This window comes from Felis catus, chromosome C2 (assembly GCF_018350175.1).
Source record: "Felis catus isolate Fca126 chromosome C2, F.catus_Fca126_mat1.0, whole genome shotgun sequence".
NCBI lineage: Eukaryota > Metazoa > Chordata > Mammalia > Carnivora > Felidae > Felis > Felis catus.
Genome location: NC_058376.1, coordinates 44,743,925 through 44,761,419, shown reverse-complemented (window position 1 = coordinate 44,761,419; position 17,495 = coordinate 44,743,925). Strand labels below are relative to the sequence as shown.

The 17,495-nt window shown below is 34.2% G+C and overlaps 1 long non-coding RNA gene across 1 annotated transcript in view; it reads left to right on the top strand.

Annotated features, from left to right (window-relative positions):
• LOC109491384 overlaps positions 1 to 17,495 on the top strand; it is a 251,974-nt gene that overhangs the window by 162,868 nt on the left and 71,611 nt on the right. The window contains exon 10 of the long non-coding RNA XR_002735852.2: positions 14,610 to 14,676. This is a non-coding gene — a long non-coding RNA (uncharacterized LOC109491384). The remainder of the gene's footprint in view (positions 1 to 14,609; positions 14,677 to 17,495) is intronic.

Here is a 17,495-nt window from a genome sequence, read left to right as displayed (position 1 = left end):
GAAAGTGTAGAATTGTACCATGGTAATTCTGGTATAATCATTTATAACCTCCCCCTTTAGTCTCAGAATGTCCTGATCTGAATAAATTATAAACTTATTATTGGATGACACATCATATAGTTATTCTAATTATAATTTTTTAAAGTTATAAATATTCTACTTCATATATGATTCGTGAGTTACTAAAAGTTAATGAAATATGTACTTTATTTTTTATAGATAAAATTGAAAATAATTTTAAAATAAGAGTTGTTAATACTTTTTATGGATTTTTTTTCTCATGACATTGTGCCACATATATAATTTTATCTGCCTAATAACTCTATTAATGCAGATATTATGAATAACCCCATTTCATAATTGCTACAGCTGAAGCTGTGAGAGTTTAAATTATATTCTCATGGTTACCCAGTTGGCAAATGGTGAAGCAGGGATGTGAATCTCTTCTGTTGGCGCTAGAAGTAGACAGCTTAACCATGTATATATTTGCTTCTCTGAGAGACTAACTGAATCTAATTGTTAATTAGATACAATGCTTCATAATACTATGAAGAATTTGGCCACTAGTGGCATTGAATTTGAAATGTTCTTTTATTTTTCTTATTAAAGAAAAAGTCTATTGTTATAAATATATCCAACTTTCAGGCTAAAGTGGATTTTTAAAATCCTAATTTGAACATCAATGCTTTTTTTAAATCTGGTATTATGCATCAATCCAATAATATAAATCAATTTAAATCCAGAATTTTCAATTCTGGAAAATTCGGTTTTTGTTTCTTCAACATTTGCTTTCCTTTATTTACTCATTTTTCTTTCCTTCTGAAAATTCTGTTAGTCATATGCCTATTTTCTACAGTTTCTTCTCATCTATTTTTCATCTCTTTTATGTCACTGCATTTCTTAATTCACTGTTAGTTACTATTTTATAATTCTCTTTTAAATCATGTATTTTTAGTGTGTAGCCTATATACTTTATTTTATATATTTTGTTTTCTATAATAACATTCATTTATGTATTCTTTTTTTTTTTGATCTCTTTGAAATTGACATTGGCTCAGATTTCTGAAGTTGCATTTTGCCTTGTATTTCTCAATAACAATAAATTAAATGCAGTGTGTTTGGGTTGGTAAGTCTAGTAAGTCGTTGAAATGATCATCAATCAGTTCAAGACACAGTTCAATCTGGGAGCTTAGAGTAATGACCATAATAGTCAAGGCAAGTAAATGAAGCACAATGATAGAGTTTAGCAGAACATTTGCAACTTGATGTCAACAAAGGAAAAGAAACTATTACAAAGTTCCCAGAGTCAAAAGGTTACCAGAGGATGAAAAGAGGAAAGGAGGAGAGGAGAGAGGCAGAGGAAGAGAGAGAGAGAGAGAGAGAGGATGAATTTGTGTTACAGAAGCAAACGGATGTTAATAGGAATAAGGGATAATAAGGGAAGGAGATGAAGATGTGGTTGGAGACATGAAGTGGACTGAGGAGCAAGTGAAGTTTTTTTCTGGTTTTTTGATGATTGATTATCTGTTTTATATAAATACAAACACACACCTATAGATTATATACACATATGCATGTGTGTGTGTGTGTGTGTGTGTGTGTGTGTGTGTGTGTGTGTAGATTATTATTTATCTTTGAGAATACAGTTTGAGTAAATTGCTGTCATGGAAGCCATTTTGTAGGTTGAATTTTTTGGAGTTCTTTTTTTTCAATCATTCATTATGAATATTTATTAGATGTCTATTTGTCAAATATTATTCTAAGTGATTGGGGATCAAAGAGAAGTGTGTGGCTCAATGAGCTTACATTCTAAGTGGAAAGGCAAATGATAAGCAGGTATAACAAAAATATACAATGTATTATCCTTTAGCAAAATGCTATTGATATATAATATGATTATACTTCATAAAATACTGTTTATCACTAAACCCTTGGAAGGGAATAGAAGTGGAAAAGAAGTTGTAAAGTATACAAAGTCCAGGTAAGACATTAAAATTCTGGGTAACAGTGGTGTGGATGGACTCAAAACACTGAGGCAGTCAGATTGCTATAATAGCAGATAAAAGCAACTCAATACTTCATTGAAGTTTTTGAGTTTTGGAGCTTTCATATGGAAAATGATGTAGAAATATAACAACTTAAAAAAAAAGGCAGTACAAGCCACTGTCCTAAAGGAAATTGAGAAAGGACAATTAAAACAAACAAAGAAACAAACAAACATATCTTGCCCATGGAACCCATAAACCTAAGAGATACACAACTTTGAATGTTTCTGCTGCCAGTGCTCAGGTCCTTTGACATCTGTGGCCAACCCCTGTGATAGAATCATTTAATGGACTTGGGTTACGGAGTAGGCACATCCCCAAAGCAGGGTTGTGTTAGAGACAGAACTTACATTTGGATGGCTTACACTTGTGTAGCCAAATGATTGCTCAAATATCGAACTCTTTCAGTATTAACTCCAAGCCATGTTGCCCCTATTGTAGAACTGCCCCGTTATCCATCAATGAAAGAATTAATGGCACACATCTCTATTCTGTCTCTATGGCTTGTCTTCCTTCTGTTTGGTCAGTATCTCTGCTGGTTTTAAAATATTTTATTATCTCCTGTATTAAATTTCCTTGGAAATCTGTAGAGGTAATTCTAGCAAACTCTTCTAAGGTATCCTCATTTAGAGGGATGAAAGTTGTAGTCTATGAACTATGGAGTAGATGTAATTTGTTCAATTTTGAGTCAATTCCTTTGCCACAGAATAGTGTTATTTTGATTTTGTAAGTGATGGCAAAGTGGTGTAATAAATTCAGTTTTTACCTTTGAATGAAATAAATTGCTTGTTGCTTATTTCTTTTAATTTTAATGTTGCTATTATTGACATTTTACGTTTATGATTAGTCACATTAAATGTCAATTTAAATTAGTGGAGAAGAAAACATAATTACTGTATTTAGCTTCATTTTTACTCTGTCATCCTGGAATGCTTTAATTTGAATTACATCATGTTTAACCTTTATTGGCTTAATAGTTGCACATTGAGATCGATTTATGCTAGATCCTGATTGAAAAATTAATAATAATAAGCAAAATGTGTGCTTAAATTATGCTTGCACTTTACTTATTATTTAAAGACTGGTAAATTGAAATAATAATTGTAACAATTTTAAAAATGATTCTTATATAAATATAAATATCCATTTAATTGAAACTAATTATAAAAACATTAATTTATTGAAATTAGGTTTATTCCGTATTCCAAGACAAAAATACCCAACAATTGCTTGTTCTAAATGGTAGGACATACACAAACAATGAACAAAATTAATAATGAAAAACTAATAGTGAAAAAAATACTGATTTCTCAATGGAAGAAAAAAGATACTAGTGTCTCTGCAGATAATCTTTAATAAAAACTGATTTTCCTAGGAGATAAATATGCCTATTCTTGCTTTTGATATATTTTATACTTGGTTCACATCATTGTTCCCAGTTCTCATATTTCGATTATGTTCATAATGCTGACCTTAAGTGAATAATATGTTTTAACCACAGGAGAGGGTTAGAAAGTTATGATATTCTGAACTGAGAATATATTAGTTTTTCTTCAAAATTTCAGGCAGGGAAAGATGTCAGAAGAGCAAACACTAGAGAGATCTTGCAATAAAAAAAAATCCCTAGAAAACTAATCTTTAATAACATTCACTCAAGAACTATTCTTCAGGGTTCGTTTATTCAAATTCCATAGAAAAAGAAGTGATGACTAGACTTTTGTTTGACTAGAATAGTAACCTTTGCTCAATGTAGATGCAACCACAGAATGCACCATTGGATTTTATCTCTTTTCCAGGACGGGCTACTAAAATTTTAAGTATGCACTGGAAGGCAGATAAAAAGAATGATCACTCTTCTAAAATTTGTCATATCCAGGGAAATGCTACTAACTTTTTAAACAAATCACCCTCAATTAAAATACGATAAAAATCTTCACTGTTGGAAACACTGCCTGTGTTTCTAATTTTATTGTGTACTCCTGGCATTTCACCCTTGTAGTATTTATTGACTTTAGAATATCTTGCAGGGTTATAGATTTTAGAAGAGTTTTGTCTTTCCATTTCTGCCTCTCTCCACCCCCTAATAAAGATACGGTCTCTATAACTTCAGGTATGTCTTTTTTATAATTTGAAACTGCTTTCAGCAAGCAATCACTTTACTTACCCCCGATCTTTTTGAACTGTTGCATGTACCTATTGACAGCTGAAGTTACTAAATGACTTCTATACATGTATTAATAAGTTCGATCCTTGATTTTTCCTTTTTATAACTGAAAGCACAGTTTTATATTTATCTATTTTTCTTGTCAACTTTATATTGATCAGGTATGTAAAACTGTAGAACATAGACTCATTTTCACAGTTTTAATTATCACTTCTACACCAGTTCAGAAGTAAGTGATATTGTTTTCTGTGTTAGACTATTTTTGTATAATGATGTAAGGCAGATATGCATCTGTGATTTGCTCATGTATTTTAAGGAAAATAAGCCCTTATTACTGTAAGGTAGAACAATCGAAACAACAACAAAAGTCACACTAGAACTAATAAATCATACTAACTTCAAAACCTCTGTGACCGATATATAATTCATTTTATCTGCACCTTTTAAAATGTAATAGCTACATATTTAGGATAATTTACTTTCATATTCATACAAATTAAACACAATTAAAAATTAAATTTCTCAGTCATATTAGGCATCTTTCAAATGCTTAATAGTCTCTGGCTACTGGCCACCATATTGGATAGTGCAGAGTTAGGACATTTCTATCATCTCTGAAAGTTCTGTTGGAAAGCCACTGCTCTAAATCATTGTGTGAGCTTTGGATAAGTATCAAGTTTGGAGTAGATAACTTTTTAAAGAATGACCACATTAATACATAACAATTATAATTTATTATACTTTTTAATATACATTTTATTTCAGAACAGTTGCAGATTTACATAAAAGTTGCAAAGATAGTACCAAGAGCTCCCATATACTTTCCACTCAATTTTCTCTTTTATTAACATCTTGCATTAGTTTAGTATATTTATCACAATTAATGAACTAATATTTATACCTTATTATTTAATAATATTTAATAAGGAACCAGAGTTCATCCTTTTCTCAGATTTCCTTTGTTTTTCCTAATGTTCTTTTTCTGTTCCAGGATCCCATCCAGGATCCTACATTACATTTAGTTCTAATATATCCTTAGATTCCTTCTGACTATAACAGTTTCCTGGTTTTTGATGACCCTGACAATTTTGAGGTATACTGGTCAGGTATTTTGTGGAATGTCTCTCACCTGGCATTAATCTGATGTTTTTCTCGTGATTAGACTAAAACGATAGGTTTTTCAAAAGAAGACACATCATAAAATAACATTTTAATCATATTAAGGGTACATTCTATTAAATTGTCTAATATTCTTGATGTTAATCTTGATCACTTGGCTGAGGGTGTCAAGTTTCTCCAGTGTAAAATTACACTTTTTTCCCCATTCCCATACTGTACTCTTTGGAAGGAAGTTACTAGGCACAGCCCACATGAAAAATGTAGAGTTATGCTCTACCTCCTTGAGAGCAGAGTATTTCCATAAATAATTTGTAACCCTAGGTGGCTCAGTCAGTTAAGTGTCAGACTTTGGCTCATGTCATGATCTCACAGTTTGTGAGTTGGAGCTCTGTGTCAGGCTCTGTGCTGACTGCTCAGAGCCTGGAGCCTGCTTTGGATTCTGTGTCTCCATCTCTCTCTGCCCGCCCCCCGCGCCCACCCCTCCCCCCCCCCCCCCCCCCCCCCCCGCCGCTCATGCTCTTTCTTTCGCTCTTTGAAAAATAAACACTTAAGTTAAAAACATAATTTGTAATTCTTTTAGAAAAAAAGATTTGTCTAGACTATCAAAATGAGTTAACCTTTTCTACATGAAAGCAGAAATAGCAACTTTCATTTTTATTGGCTATGTGCTTTCTTGAGAAGAATTTAGGTATAGGCTCTAGGAATTTATAAGGGATACATCTGACTTAATGAATGTCAAACATTGAATATGGAATTATTTGAAGAAATCCTTTCTATTTTTCTTGGATCAAATTTCTACTGAGACTCATTTATCTATTCAATTATTTAAAAAATATTTATCAAATCCCTAATATTTACCAGGACCTCTTCTGAGTTTTGGAAATACATTATTTAAAAAAAAAAAAAAGATGGTAATGCCCACTCTCGTAGAATTTACATAATAGTGGAGGGGGATACTAACAAAAAATAATGAAGTATATATTAATAATATATCAGATGGTGTTAAGTGTTATGGAAAACATAAATCAGAGACAGGGACTTTGGGGATGCTATTTTAAATAATTTGTGTTGAGATAACATTTATGCAGAGAATGTATACAAGTGAAGGAGAAAGCCAAGGAATATCTGGAGAAAACATTTCAAGCAGAGATAACAGCAAGTGCAATGACCTGGCATTTTCTATCATTAGTTAGGGGAAAGTATGGCTACAGCAGTATAAAATAAGCAAAGAAAATGACCTCTTTAACAGAGGTAGTGGAAGGGTGGTGGTGGCTAGATCATCTGAGCCTTTAGGCAATTGATGAATTTTGAATTTAAGTCTAATAGAGATGGGAAACTCTTAAGTGGTATTGAGCAGAGGAGAGATGGGACTGGCTTACATTTTAAGTGAAGGGTGCTAATTAAATGTACAGGGAGCGGGACACCTGGGGTGGCTCAGTCGGTTAAGGATCCGAGTTCAGTTCAGGTCATGATCTCTTGGTTCGTGAGTTTGAGCCCTGCATCAGGCTCTATGCTGACAGCTCAGAGCCTGGACTCTGCTACGGATTCTGTCTCCCTCTCTCTCTGCCCCTCCCCTGCTTGCTCTCTCTCTCTCTCTCTCTCTCTCTCTCTCTCTCTCTCTCAAAAATAAATAAACACTGGGGCGCCTGGGTGGCGCAGTCAGTTAAGCGTCCGACTTCAGCCAGGTCACGATCTCGCCATCCGTGAGTTCGAGCCCCGCGTCGGGCTCTGGGCTGATGGCTCAGAGCCTGGAGCCTATTTCCGATTCTGTGTCTCCCTCTCTCTCTGCCCCTCCCCCGTTCATGCTCTGTCTCTCTCTGTCCCAAAAATAAATAAACGTTGAAAAAAAATTAAAAAAAATAAATAAACACTAAAATAAATAATAAATGTAGAGGTAGCAGAGATATCAGTTAGGAAGCTGTTGCAACTGCATAGGCTAGAATTTGATTGTGGCTCTGGCTTAGGGTGACAGCCTTTGACCACAGTGACTTTCTTTGATAGAAAAGTCCCAGTTTATTCCTGTTTTTCTGGTGGATTATTCTCAGTTTTTTCATTCCTGAAAGTGTACTAGTTGAGATAATAACTTTATGGTGACTTTATATAGACTAGTGTGATAGTTTAGAAGTGATAAGAACCGGTCATGATCTGTATATATTTGGAAGATGATACTAAAAGCGTAGGCTAATGGCTTGAGTAAAAGCTGTAAGAGAAAGAAAAGAATCAGAAATTACTTCTGGGGGCATCTGGGTGACTCAGTCAGTTAAGCATCTGACTTCAGCTCAGGCCATGATCTCAAGATTTGTGAGTTCGAGCTCTGCATCGTACTCTGTGCTCACAGGTCAGAGCCTGGAGCCTGCTTCAGATTCTGTGTCTCCCTCTCTCTCTGCCCCTCCCCTACTTATGCTGTGTCTCTCTATCACAAGAATTAGTAAACATTAAAAAAATATTTTTACAAAAGGGCCGCCTGGGTGGCTCAGTCAGTTGAGCCTCTGATTTCAGCTCAGGTCATGATCTTGCAGTCTGTGAGTTTGTGTCCCACGTAGGGCTCTGTGCTGACAGCTCAGAGCCTGGAGCCTGCGTCAGATCCTATGTTTCCCTCTCTCTCTGCTCCTACCCAGCTCAAGCTCTTTTTCTCTCTCTGTCAAAAATAAACATTAAAAAAATTTTTGTAAATTAAAAAAAAAAGAAATTACTTCTGGATTTTTGCCCTGAGCAACTGAAAGTTTAAACTTGCCATTTATTGAGATGCGATAGTCATGTGAAGGCAGGCTGAATAAGAATTTTAGCTCTGGCGATTTGAGATGTCCATAAGGGTGCTAGATAATCAGTTGTGCATATTCATTAAATCCAAGAGTGAAGGGTCTAGTTGGAGATGAATATTTGTCAACACTGTGTTGTGGAGAAAAGGAAAATCAGCCTTGGAATTGATTTAATAGAGAAGTGAGGGAGAGTAATTAGAAACTCAGAATAAACAGTGCTTTCAGAGAGTTTCACTTTCAAGGATTTACTTTGCAGGGTTTTTGTTAGTATTAAATGTTTTCTGAGAAGTGTGAGAGTATTAGAAGGTCACCAAATTAGGTATTTGATATCACTAAATATTATTATGATTGAGTTCAGCATTTGACATGTAATCAAAGATGACCACTCTTTAAAGATAATTTTTCTGGGGTCCCTGGGGTTTATAACATAAAGCCAGTTCTTGCTTCAAAACAGGAAGGAGAGTGAAGATAATATCAAATGAGAATGGAAGTGATTCTTGTCATAAAGGACTGTTGAGTTACAGGAGGCAAAGTGACAGGGTAAGAAGTTTGGGAGAAGTGAGATTGGGAGTATGTATGGACCAGGTCCCTTTGCGGGCAATGACTAGACTAATGGGCATAAAGGGAAAAGTTTCCATGAGCCCAAAATGAGAGGTGGATATAAGGTTGTTGGTGGGGGGAGAAATGGGGAGAGTTCACCAGGTAAAAGAAGACCCCTTATGTTTCTTTCCACTTTTGCTGCTGTAGAAATGGAGCCAACCAATGGCAGTCTTACTCAAAGTAAATGGAATCCAGACATTCTGACCTTCCTCTTGCTGATGGGGATATGGAAGCCAGAGTAGGTGCAGTGCATCAGAATTGGTTTCTTCACAGAGGAGCACATAAAATTGTGGAGTTGACTTTTTATTAATGCCAATAAAGGAACAGAGTAACATACATAACATACATAGGAAGCCACAGGAACATGTATTTGTTGTATAGAGCATATCAGCATTCAGTAAGCCAACTGCCTCATCAAATGTCTCCAAATTTCTATTATATGAAAATAGTATTTCCAAGACCTTGTGAGTAATGAGGATATTATGATGGTAGAGGTGTCTCATTCTCACAAGAAAATCAGTAGAATGGAAGGAAGTACATATTTTCCAGAGAGCTGAACATGGCAGGTAGTATTTGTCAGGTTTTGGATATATATACCAAGAAAGAAGAGGAAGAAATGCTTTGATCTGTAGCAATGTGGCAATTAATGAACTGTACTGGTATAAGTGAGAAATAGAAATTTTAGTAGTTGCTATAAGTTAGAAATAGTGGAAAGAGAAAGATTAAAAAAAAGATTTTACGAACATTTGATATGTAATGAGCCTTGTAAACTCTACTCTTTCAATGAAAACCATAGTAAAAATCTGTATTATTAAAAACTTTCAGATGTTGCTTTTTAATGGTGGCACTCAGTTCTATGTGAATGATACTGAGTAACTTATTTATATATATCCAATATCTATTTCAAGGGAGAAATTCCTCTTTCTCTTTTTCATCTCTCCATGGAAACCATGTGCCTATCATAGTTAGCACATAGAAGAATTCTATTAATATTTTCAAATGAATGGATAAATGGTTAAATGGTTTCCTCCTGTCATCTAACTTCCATTTCAAATACATGCTACTTAAACAGAAATCACTATTTGTGATAGAACTTTATGTGTTTTGCTCAACGTTTAAATAGGAAACTATATATTCACACAAAAAAGTAGAAAGCTTAAACTTCAGGGTCATATAATAGTGTCAAAATTTCACTGAAAAGAAACTAGAATTTTCAAGTGAGTTAACAATGATTCTATCTCAGTCTTACATTTTGCTTATTTAAAAATAATTTATTATCAATTAATAAAAAGTTATTCAATTCAAAAATATATTGGAAATAACATTTGCTTGAGGTAAAGAAAACAAGGTTCTAAAGTCTTTATGGCATTTATTCCATCCATGGATTTGGGGATATTATTTATGAAGTTGAGAATCATTACAGCCCAATGTAACTGTGGTATTTTTTAAGATGCTTGATAATCCAGAAATGCTGTGTCAAGGATAAAGCTATAATTGGCTTTATCCTTCTTGCTCCTTCTCACTCCTTCTTGCTCACCATAAACTAGACGACTTAAAAGTCTTTACATCATAATTTTATTTGAAATACCGAGAAGCTATTTTTTTTTAATTTTTTTTAAGTTTATTTATTTTTGAGACAGAGACAGAGCATGAACGGGGGAGGGTCAGAGAGAGAGGGAGACACAGAATCGGAAGCAGGCTCCAGGCTCTGAGCCCTCAGCACAGAGCCGGACGCAGGGCTCGAACTCACGAACCGCCAGATCATGACCTGAGCAGAAGTCGGACGCTTAACCGACGGAGCCACCCAGGCGCCCCAGCTATTCTTTAAAAAAAAAAAAACAAAAAAAAAAAAACAAAAAAAACACATTTATTTATTTGTTTTTGAGAGAGAGAGTGTGAGTTGTGTAGGGACAGAGAGAGGAGAGAGAGAAAATTCCAAGTAGGCTCCCGGTTTTAGCACAGAGCCCAAGGCAGGACTTGATCTCAGTAACCATGTAATCAGGACCTGAGCTGAAATCAAGAGTTCACTGCTTAACCAACTGAGCTACCCAGGTGCCCTTGAGCAGTTATTGTTTTGAAAAGACACACTAAATTATAATGTAGTGATTTGTGTGTGTGTGTTTTAATCTTCTGGAAACAACATAAAACCAGAGCATCATTCAATGTTTTGCTTTTTATATTTATTAGATACACACCCAATTAAAGTGTATACACAGTGGTTCAGATGTTGACAAAAGAAAACCCTTTGGAGCATTAATTTCCAGGCAATACATTCAATAAGTACTATCTATATGTGAACACCAATGAAGTATGATTTATGTTCACTTCTCTTAATTGGTGCTATTAAGAAGAGAAATAGAAGCTTAAAATATCTAAATAGCTTAATAAGGCATTAAAGCAGAAATTCTATAAAATTTTCGAGTTCTAGGAGTCAGCCTAGACTTCTTTATAAGTTAAATTAAAAGTAAAAAGAATTTAAATTGAATAGGCTATAAGCGAATATGAGATTATTCTCTGATAATGTATATGTTTGGCAACTGTTTATCACTGAAGATATGTCAGCTTATTAATGTCTTTCATTCTAACTGCTTTCACTACATTTCTCTAAGTGAATATTTAGCTTTGGAGTAAAGAATTCCTTGCCAGAGACTAATGTAAATAAAAGTAAGTAATTATTAGATATACCTTTAATACTTTTGAATAATGAGATCCTCCACATGTAAATAAAGATTCTTGTCACAACAGACCCTAATATAGACATTTCAAAAGGTTGTGCCATTTCCTTAAAAAGAAAAATAATTAAAGCAATGAATATCTGAGTCGTGGAGAGGACTATGTGTCATTTATTTTTCCTTTTCATGCTTATTTGTATTTTTCAGATTTTTAAAACTTCTCATGAGTTATTTTAATACTAAAGAAAAATCTGGTTTGTAAATAAATAAATACTTGTTTTCAAGAAAGAAAACAAATGTTCCCTTTGAGCTCCAGCTGAGATTTTGAGGTTACTTTTCCACTGCATGACATTAGTGTCGTCAGTTTTATTTTTCAACAGAGCATAGCAAAATCTATTTAATTTCTTGTTTCTTCTCCTAGAATTCTTCTCCAGATAAAAATGGGTTGTTTTGGCTACTGATCTGGGGAACAATGCATTCTTTGAAGGAGCCTTCAGGGCCAGATCAGGGCTCTGTTGCTATGGTGATTTTACAACCAGCATAAGTATTGTTGGATTCTCCAGCAAGTGTTTTGTTGTACAATCTTAGAACCATACACATCACTCATGTGTGAAAGGCAAATACCTTGGGTTCAAAGTAGTGGTATTCATAAGACTACCTAATACACCTAGGCTAATAGAATGTGATTGGCAAATAGTTTTAATTCTTTTAATTCTCTCCTAAGAGAGGTGATTTTATATTTAAGAGAATATATTGCCCTTTGCATATATATATATATATATATATATATATATATATATATATACACACACATATATATATATATATAAAACAGAGGGAAACAAAGATTCTGAGTGCTTGAGGGAAGCTTGGAAACTATTCAGTAAAATTTATTTTTCTAAGTGAGGAAATTGAGTCATAGACACTTAAATGAATAGTTTGAACTCGAACAAATGTATTAATTAAAACTGTCTGAGTTACAACAGTGATAACAATTCAGAGCAACTTAAAAACAAATAAGCAATATATTAGAAGGATACTAGGAATCACAGAAATAAAGGATGCTTTGAAAAATGAAGTCAGCATGAAAGAACTTTCTGGAAGCAAATTAATCTGACATATTTGCAAAAAATCTTAGTTTATTTTTTCCCCGCAGTAATTTTATTATTAAAAATTCAAATTATACAAAGGTAAGAGCAGTAACAGAAGTTAAAGATTCATTTTGGGATATATTATTATCTTTATGATAATGTCTTTTTCTATATATGAATATAGTTTATTAGTCTATTTGCTGAGGTCTCTTACTTTCTAAAAATAATTTTATATGTAAAGATTTTGAGTATTTAGATTTATTCTTTTATACCATATAGGTTCTTGTTTCTGTGAATTGGGTTTTAAAAATTTCATTTAAAATTAGTTTGCCAAAGCATAAAAACTGATGATTTGTACGTTGATTTTATGTATTTTAACTTTGCTTATTCATCTTATTATTTTGTCTGTGAATTCTATTGACTTTTCCATGTAGAAAAATCATTGAAGAAGATTATAACATTTAAAAACAACAAAATTAAAATTAAAACCACATCATTTTTATCTATTTTTAATTCCTGTATGCCTCATTCTTTTTTTTTTTTTTCAATTTTGCTGGCCTGCATAGGACTTTTAGTAAATATCCTATTGAATAGAATCCATGATAGTGGGTAATTTTGTTTTTTTTTTTCAAGATAATATATTTACATGTTTTAATCACATATTTGCTAAAGAGTTTTGATAGGTAGTTTTTATTAAATTAAATTTTTTCTTATAATTTTGTCTTAGTAAAGTATTTGTCTTAAATGAGCTTTAAATTTTATCTATCATTTTTCTTCTATCTACAGCTAAAATCATGATTTTCTTTTTCCTGTAACGATTCATTTGCCAAAATTCATAAAAAAAGATGTTCTCTACATTCCTAAGAATAATCTCACTTGATCATGGGGTGTATGTGTATGGAAATAAACATATATACATCCATATTACTGGTTTTCTATTATTTTGTTTATGTTTTTTGCATTTTTGTTCACATGGAGAATCACTCCACAATTTGCTTTCACTGCTCTATTACTCAAGGTTCTCCCGAGAAAAAGAAGTAATAAAAGAGATTCGTTGTAAAGAATCAGCTCACACTATTATGGAGACCGACAGTCCTGAGATCTGCCGGGTAAATCAGCAAGCTAGAGTCCTAGGAAAGCCAATTGTATAGTTCAGTCCATGCTGGAGGCCCAGAATGAGCTACTATTTGTTTCAGTTTAAAGTCAGGAAAAAGCTGATGTCCCAACTCAAAGCAGTCAGGAGGAGCTGTCCCTTACTTAGGGAAAGGTCAACCTTAGTGGTCTATTCAGTCCTTCAAATGATTGGTAAGGGTTACCCACATTAGGGAGGACAATCTTCTTTATTCAGTTTACTGATTTAAATATTAATTTCATTCCAGAATACCCAGACACGCCCAGGATAATATTTGATAAAATATCTGGGTGCTCTGTGGTATAATCAAATTGGTACCTAAAATTACCTACCACAAATGCCTTTTTCTGTTATTACTATTACACTAAACTAGATGTATAAAAATACCTGTAATTTTCTTGCCTTTTAAAACAGTAAATCAATACTTTGAATGTTACAGTTTATCCAGTTTGTAAAGTTTCAGTATTACCTTTATATTATATAATCATGGTATTATCTTTGTGAATGGATTCTTTGTGTGTGTTCCATTTTCCATATATATATATATGTATATATATATATATATGCATATATATATATATATATGCATATTTGTCTCTTCAGGTTTTCTTAATTTATTTGTCTTCTCAAAGAACTAGCATTTGACTTTGTTGTTAGGTTTGGAATACATTCCTAGGCTCAAGATGGAGCCACTCCTGTCCGGGATGCTAGCCACATCAGCAAACCAAAACTTAGTTAATTTTCTTGTCCCTATAAATGCTCTGCCTTACCAGAAACAGTATATCCAGCTAGCCAGTCCTCAAATGCTAACCAACTCTGGATCTTTTCACTCCAAAGAAGATTGACTATGCATCTCAAGCCTTTAGATATTTTCTGTCTTTCTCTTGTTCCTTATTTTTTATCCTATAAAAGCTTCCTGCCTTCTGCCCCATTTTGCAGTTTTCTGAAAGGAGAGTGTCCATTTCCTGAATGTTAAACAAAGTTTGTTTATGTCACCTAATTGTCTTCTTTAATTATTTTTTAACAGCTTTTGGTGATGAGGACTGGGATCCGAAGCACACCTCTAATACCCTACAGGATAGCAAGATACACAGGTATGGTGCCACTGAACCTTGTGAGTTTGATTTTCCTGTCATCATTATTGAGGGCTGTGGGTAAGTCACTCTGGGATTTGAGCTCCGTTTCCTTGTGTGCAGCTCTCCAAACAAACTTTATTTGAAATATATATATATATAAATCATTGTTGGACTTCAAGAAATAAGGCAAGAAATCAGAATGTTTTGGCCAGCATAATCAAAATTTAACTAGGCACAAGTCAGACATTAAAAACTATAAAGGAATCTGCCACTATAAAGAAATCTTCTTGTGATAAGAATAACAGATCTATTGCTAATGTATATCTTGGATGCTAAAGCCACAAAATTGGTGGGCACGAGTGAACACTTATAAGCTATTAATGTGCTCACCACCTACTTCTAAGTTTCCCATGCTAGGATAAGTTGGCCATGGAACAACCATTAGATTGACATTAAATCGCCCGCCAAACTCAAGAAAATTTCCATGTGAAAAGGTTCACTGTACTGCAAAACACCACAAAATACCCGAGGCAATGACATATCTCTCTTAAGTATTAATTTGGCTCCCAGAGCCCTAATGTTTAGCTAAAGAAATGGGATTTTCAAGTTTCAGAGAATTTAGTGCTCTGCATTCTGCCACACTGGCTTACTTTATATCTGAGGACTGTGGTCTTCAAGGGTGTAGATACCTACAAAAATGCAAAATCTTACTAGGAGAACCTAGAATTACAATGGTCATTATGGGAAACCTTCCAATTAGATAGGATTGTTCATTTAAGAAATGCCCTTGAAAACAAGGTTTCCCAAATCAGTAAACTACTCTGTAGTAGTAGTAGGATACCTATTTTAATTGACATGTGGAAACATCCAAGAGGTTTAATATTCCAAAATAGCTTCATTAAAAGATTCATTGTAGGGGCACCTGGGTGGCTCAGTCATTTGAATGTCTGGCTCTTGACTTCGGCTCGGGTCATGATCCAAGGGATCAAGCCCTGTGTTGGGCTCCATGCTCAGCATGGAGCCTGCTTGGGATTCTCTCTCTCCTTCCCTCTGATCTTCTCTCCCACTCTTTCTCTCTCTAATATAAATAAATAAATAAATAAATAAATAAGTACATACATACATACATACATACATACATACATACATAAAAAAGATTCATTGCAAAAGGCTAACAAAATATTAAAGACACAACAGTTACCTAAAAAACTATAAAACTGATGCAACTCACACTACTCCTCTGTATCCTCCTTTACTCGAATACTCATTTTACTGAGTTGTCTTTCCAATCTGAAGAGACTACAAGAGTGTAAACAAATGTCCACCAAGTTAGTGGTCTTACAGCTACGATAGTTACAAGACCAGAAGCCTAAAATATTTGGGCCTCTCCTATTACATGCTCCTAAGGGACCATTATCAAAACACCAACCCAGAAATGGGTGTCTCATTTGCAGTCCACTGGGACACCAGAGAAAAGAATATGTATTTCCCTTTGCATATATATATATATATATATATATATATATATATATATATATATATATATATATAACAGAGAGGGGAAAAAAAGATTCTGAGTGCTTGAGGGAATTTTGGAAAATATTCAGCAATATATCTTCTTACAGGTGGAGAAATTGAGTCATGGACACTTAAATGAATAGTTTGAGGTTAAACAAATCTATTAATTAAAATTCTCTGAATTGCAGCAACGAGATTGATTCAGACCAACTTAAACAAAAATAAGCAATATAGTAGAAGAATACTAGAGAGTCACAGAAATAAAGGACACATTGAAAAATGAAGGCAGCATGAAAGACCTTTCTGGAGTGCTGAGAATTTGACATATTTCAAAAAATTTGTAGTTTTCCTCCTAATAATCTTAGGATCAAAATTCAAATTCAACAAAGATAATAGCAGTACAGAAGTTAAAGATTCATTTTGCAGATATGTTATTATCTTTATGATATTGAATCTTTCTATATATGATTGTCCTTAAAGTTTTGTCAAATCCTTCTACACTAACTCAAATGCCCACATGTCTACCCTCAAAGGTGCATCTTCATCTGGACACCTCCTAAGATTGGCAGGACTTGGAGATTCTCTGGTAAACTACCAGTTACTTCTTAACAGTCAGGGGAAACTGAGATTAAAATTAATGGAAAATCTTGTAAATTCTGTTAGATACCTGGGCTACACTCTATACTTTAAACCTACTAACTCAGACACCAGCAGATAGAATCTTGGGAAAACTAGCAGAAGCCAGGGAAAGGTGAGAATTTCTACCTGAGTCAGTTCTCTTGGATCTCTGGAGTGCCAGGCCAAGAAAGGAAGGTAAAATTTCATGTCCCTTCCTTTCCAAGTCCAAGCTCTTAAAAATTTGGTTTTGTGGGGCGCCTGGGTGGCGCAGTCGGTTAGGCGTCCGACTTCACCCAGGTCACGATCTCGCGGTCCGTGAGTTCGAGCCCCGCGTCGGGCTCTGGGCTGATGGCTCAGAGCCTGGAGCCTGTTTCCGATTCTGTGTCTCCCTCTCTCTCTGCCCCTCCCCCGTTCATGCTCTGTCTCTCTCTATCCCAAAAATAAATAAAAAACGTTGAAAAAAAAATTTAAAAAAAAAAATTTGGTTTTGGGATTAACATTTGGTTTTTATTTCAGGGACAGCTATTTCCTTTTTATTTATCTCTTTTAGTGTACTGAGAAGTTGGCTTGCCTTTCTGTCTGTCTGGGGCATGCACATTGTCTGTTCTTGCACATGCAGGTGGATCTACTCTTGTGTATGCAGGTAGAGGGGCCCCCAAAATATGGCTGGACAGAAGTGTGGGCTGCACTTCATTTGTGTC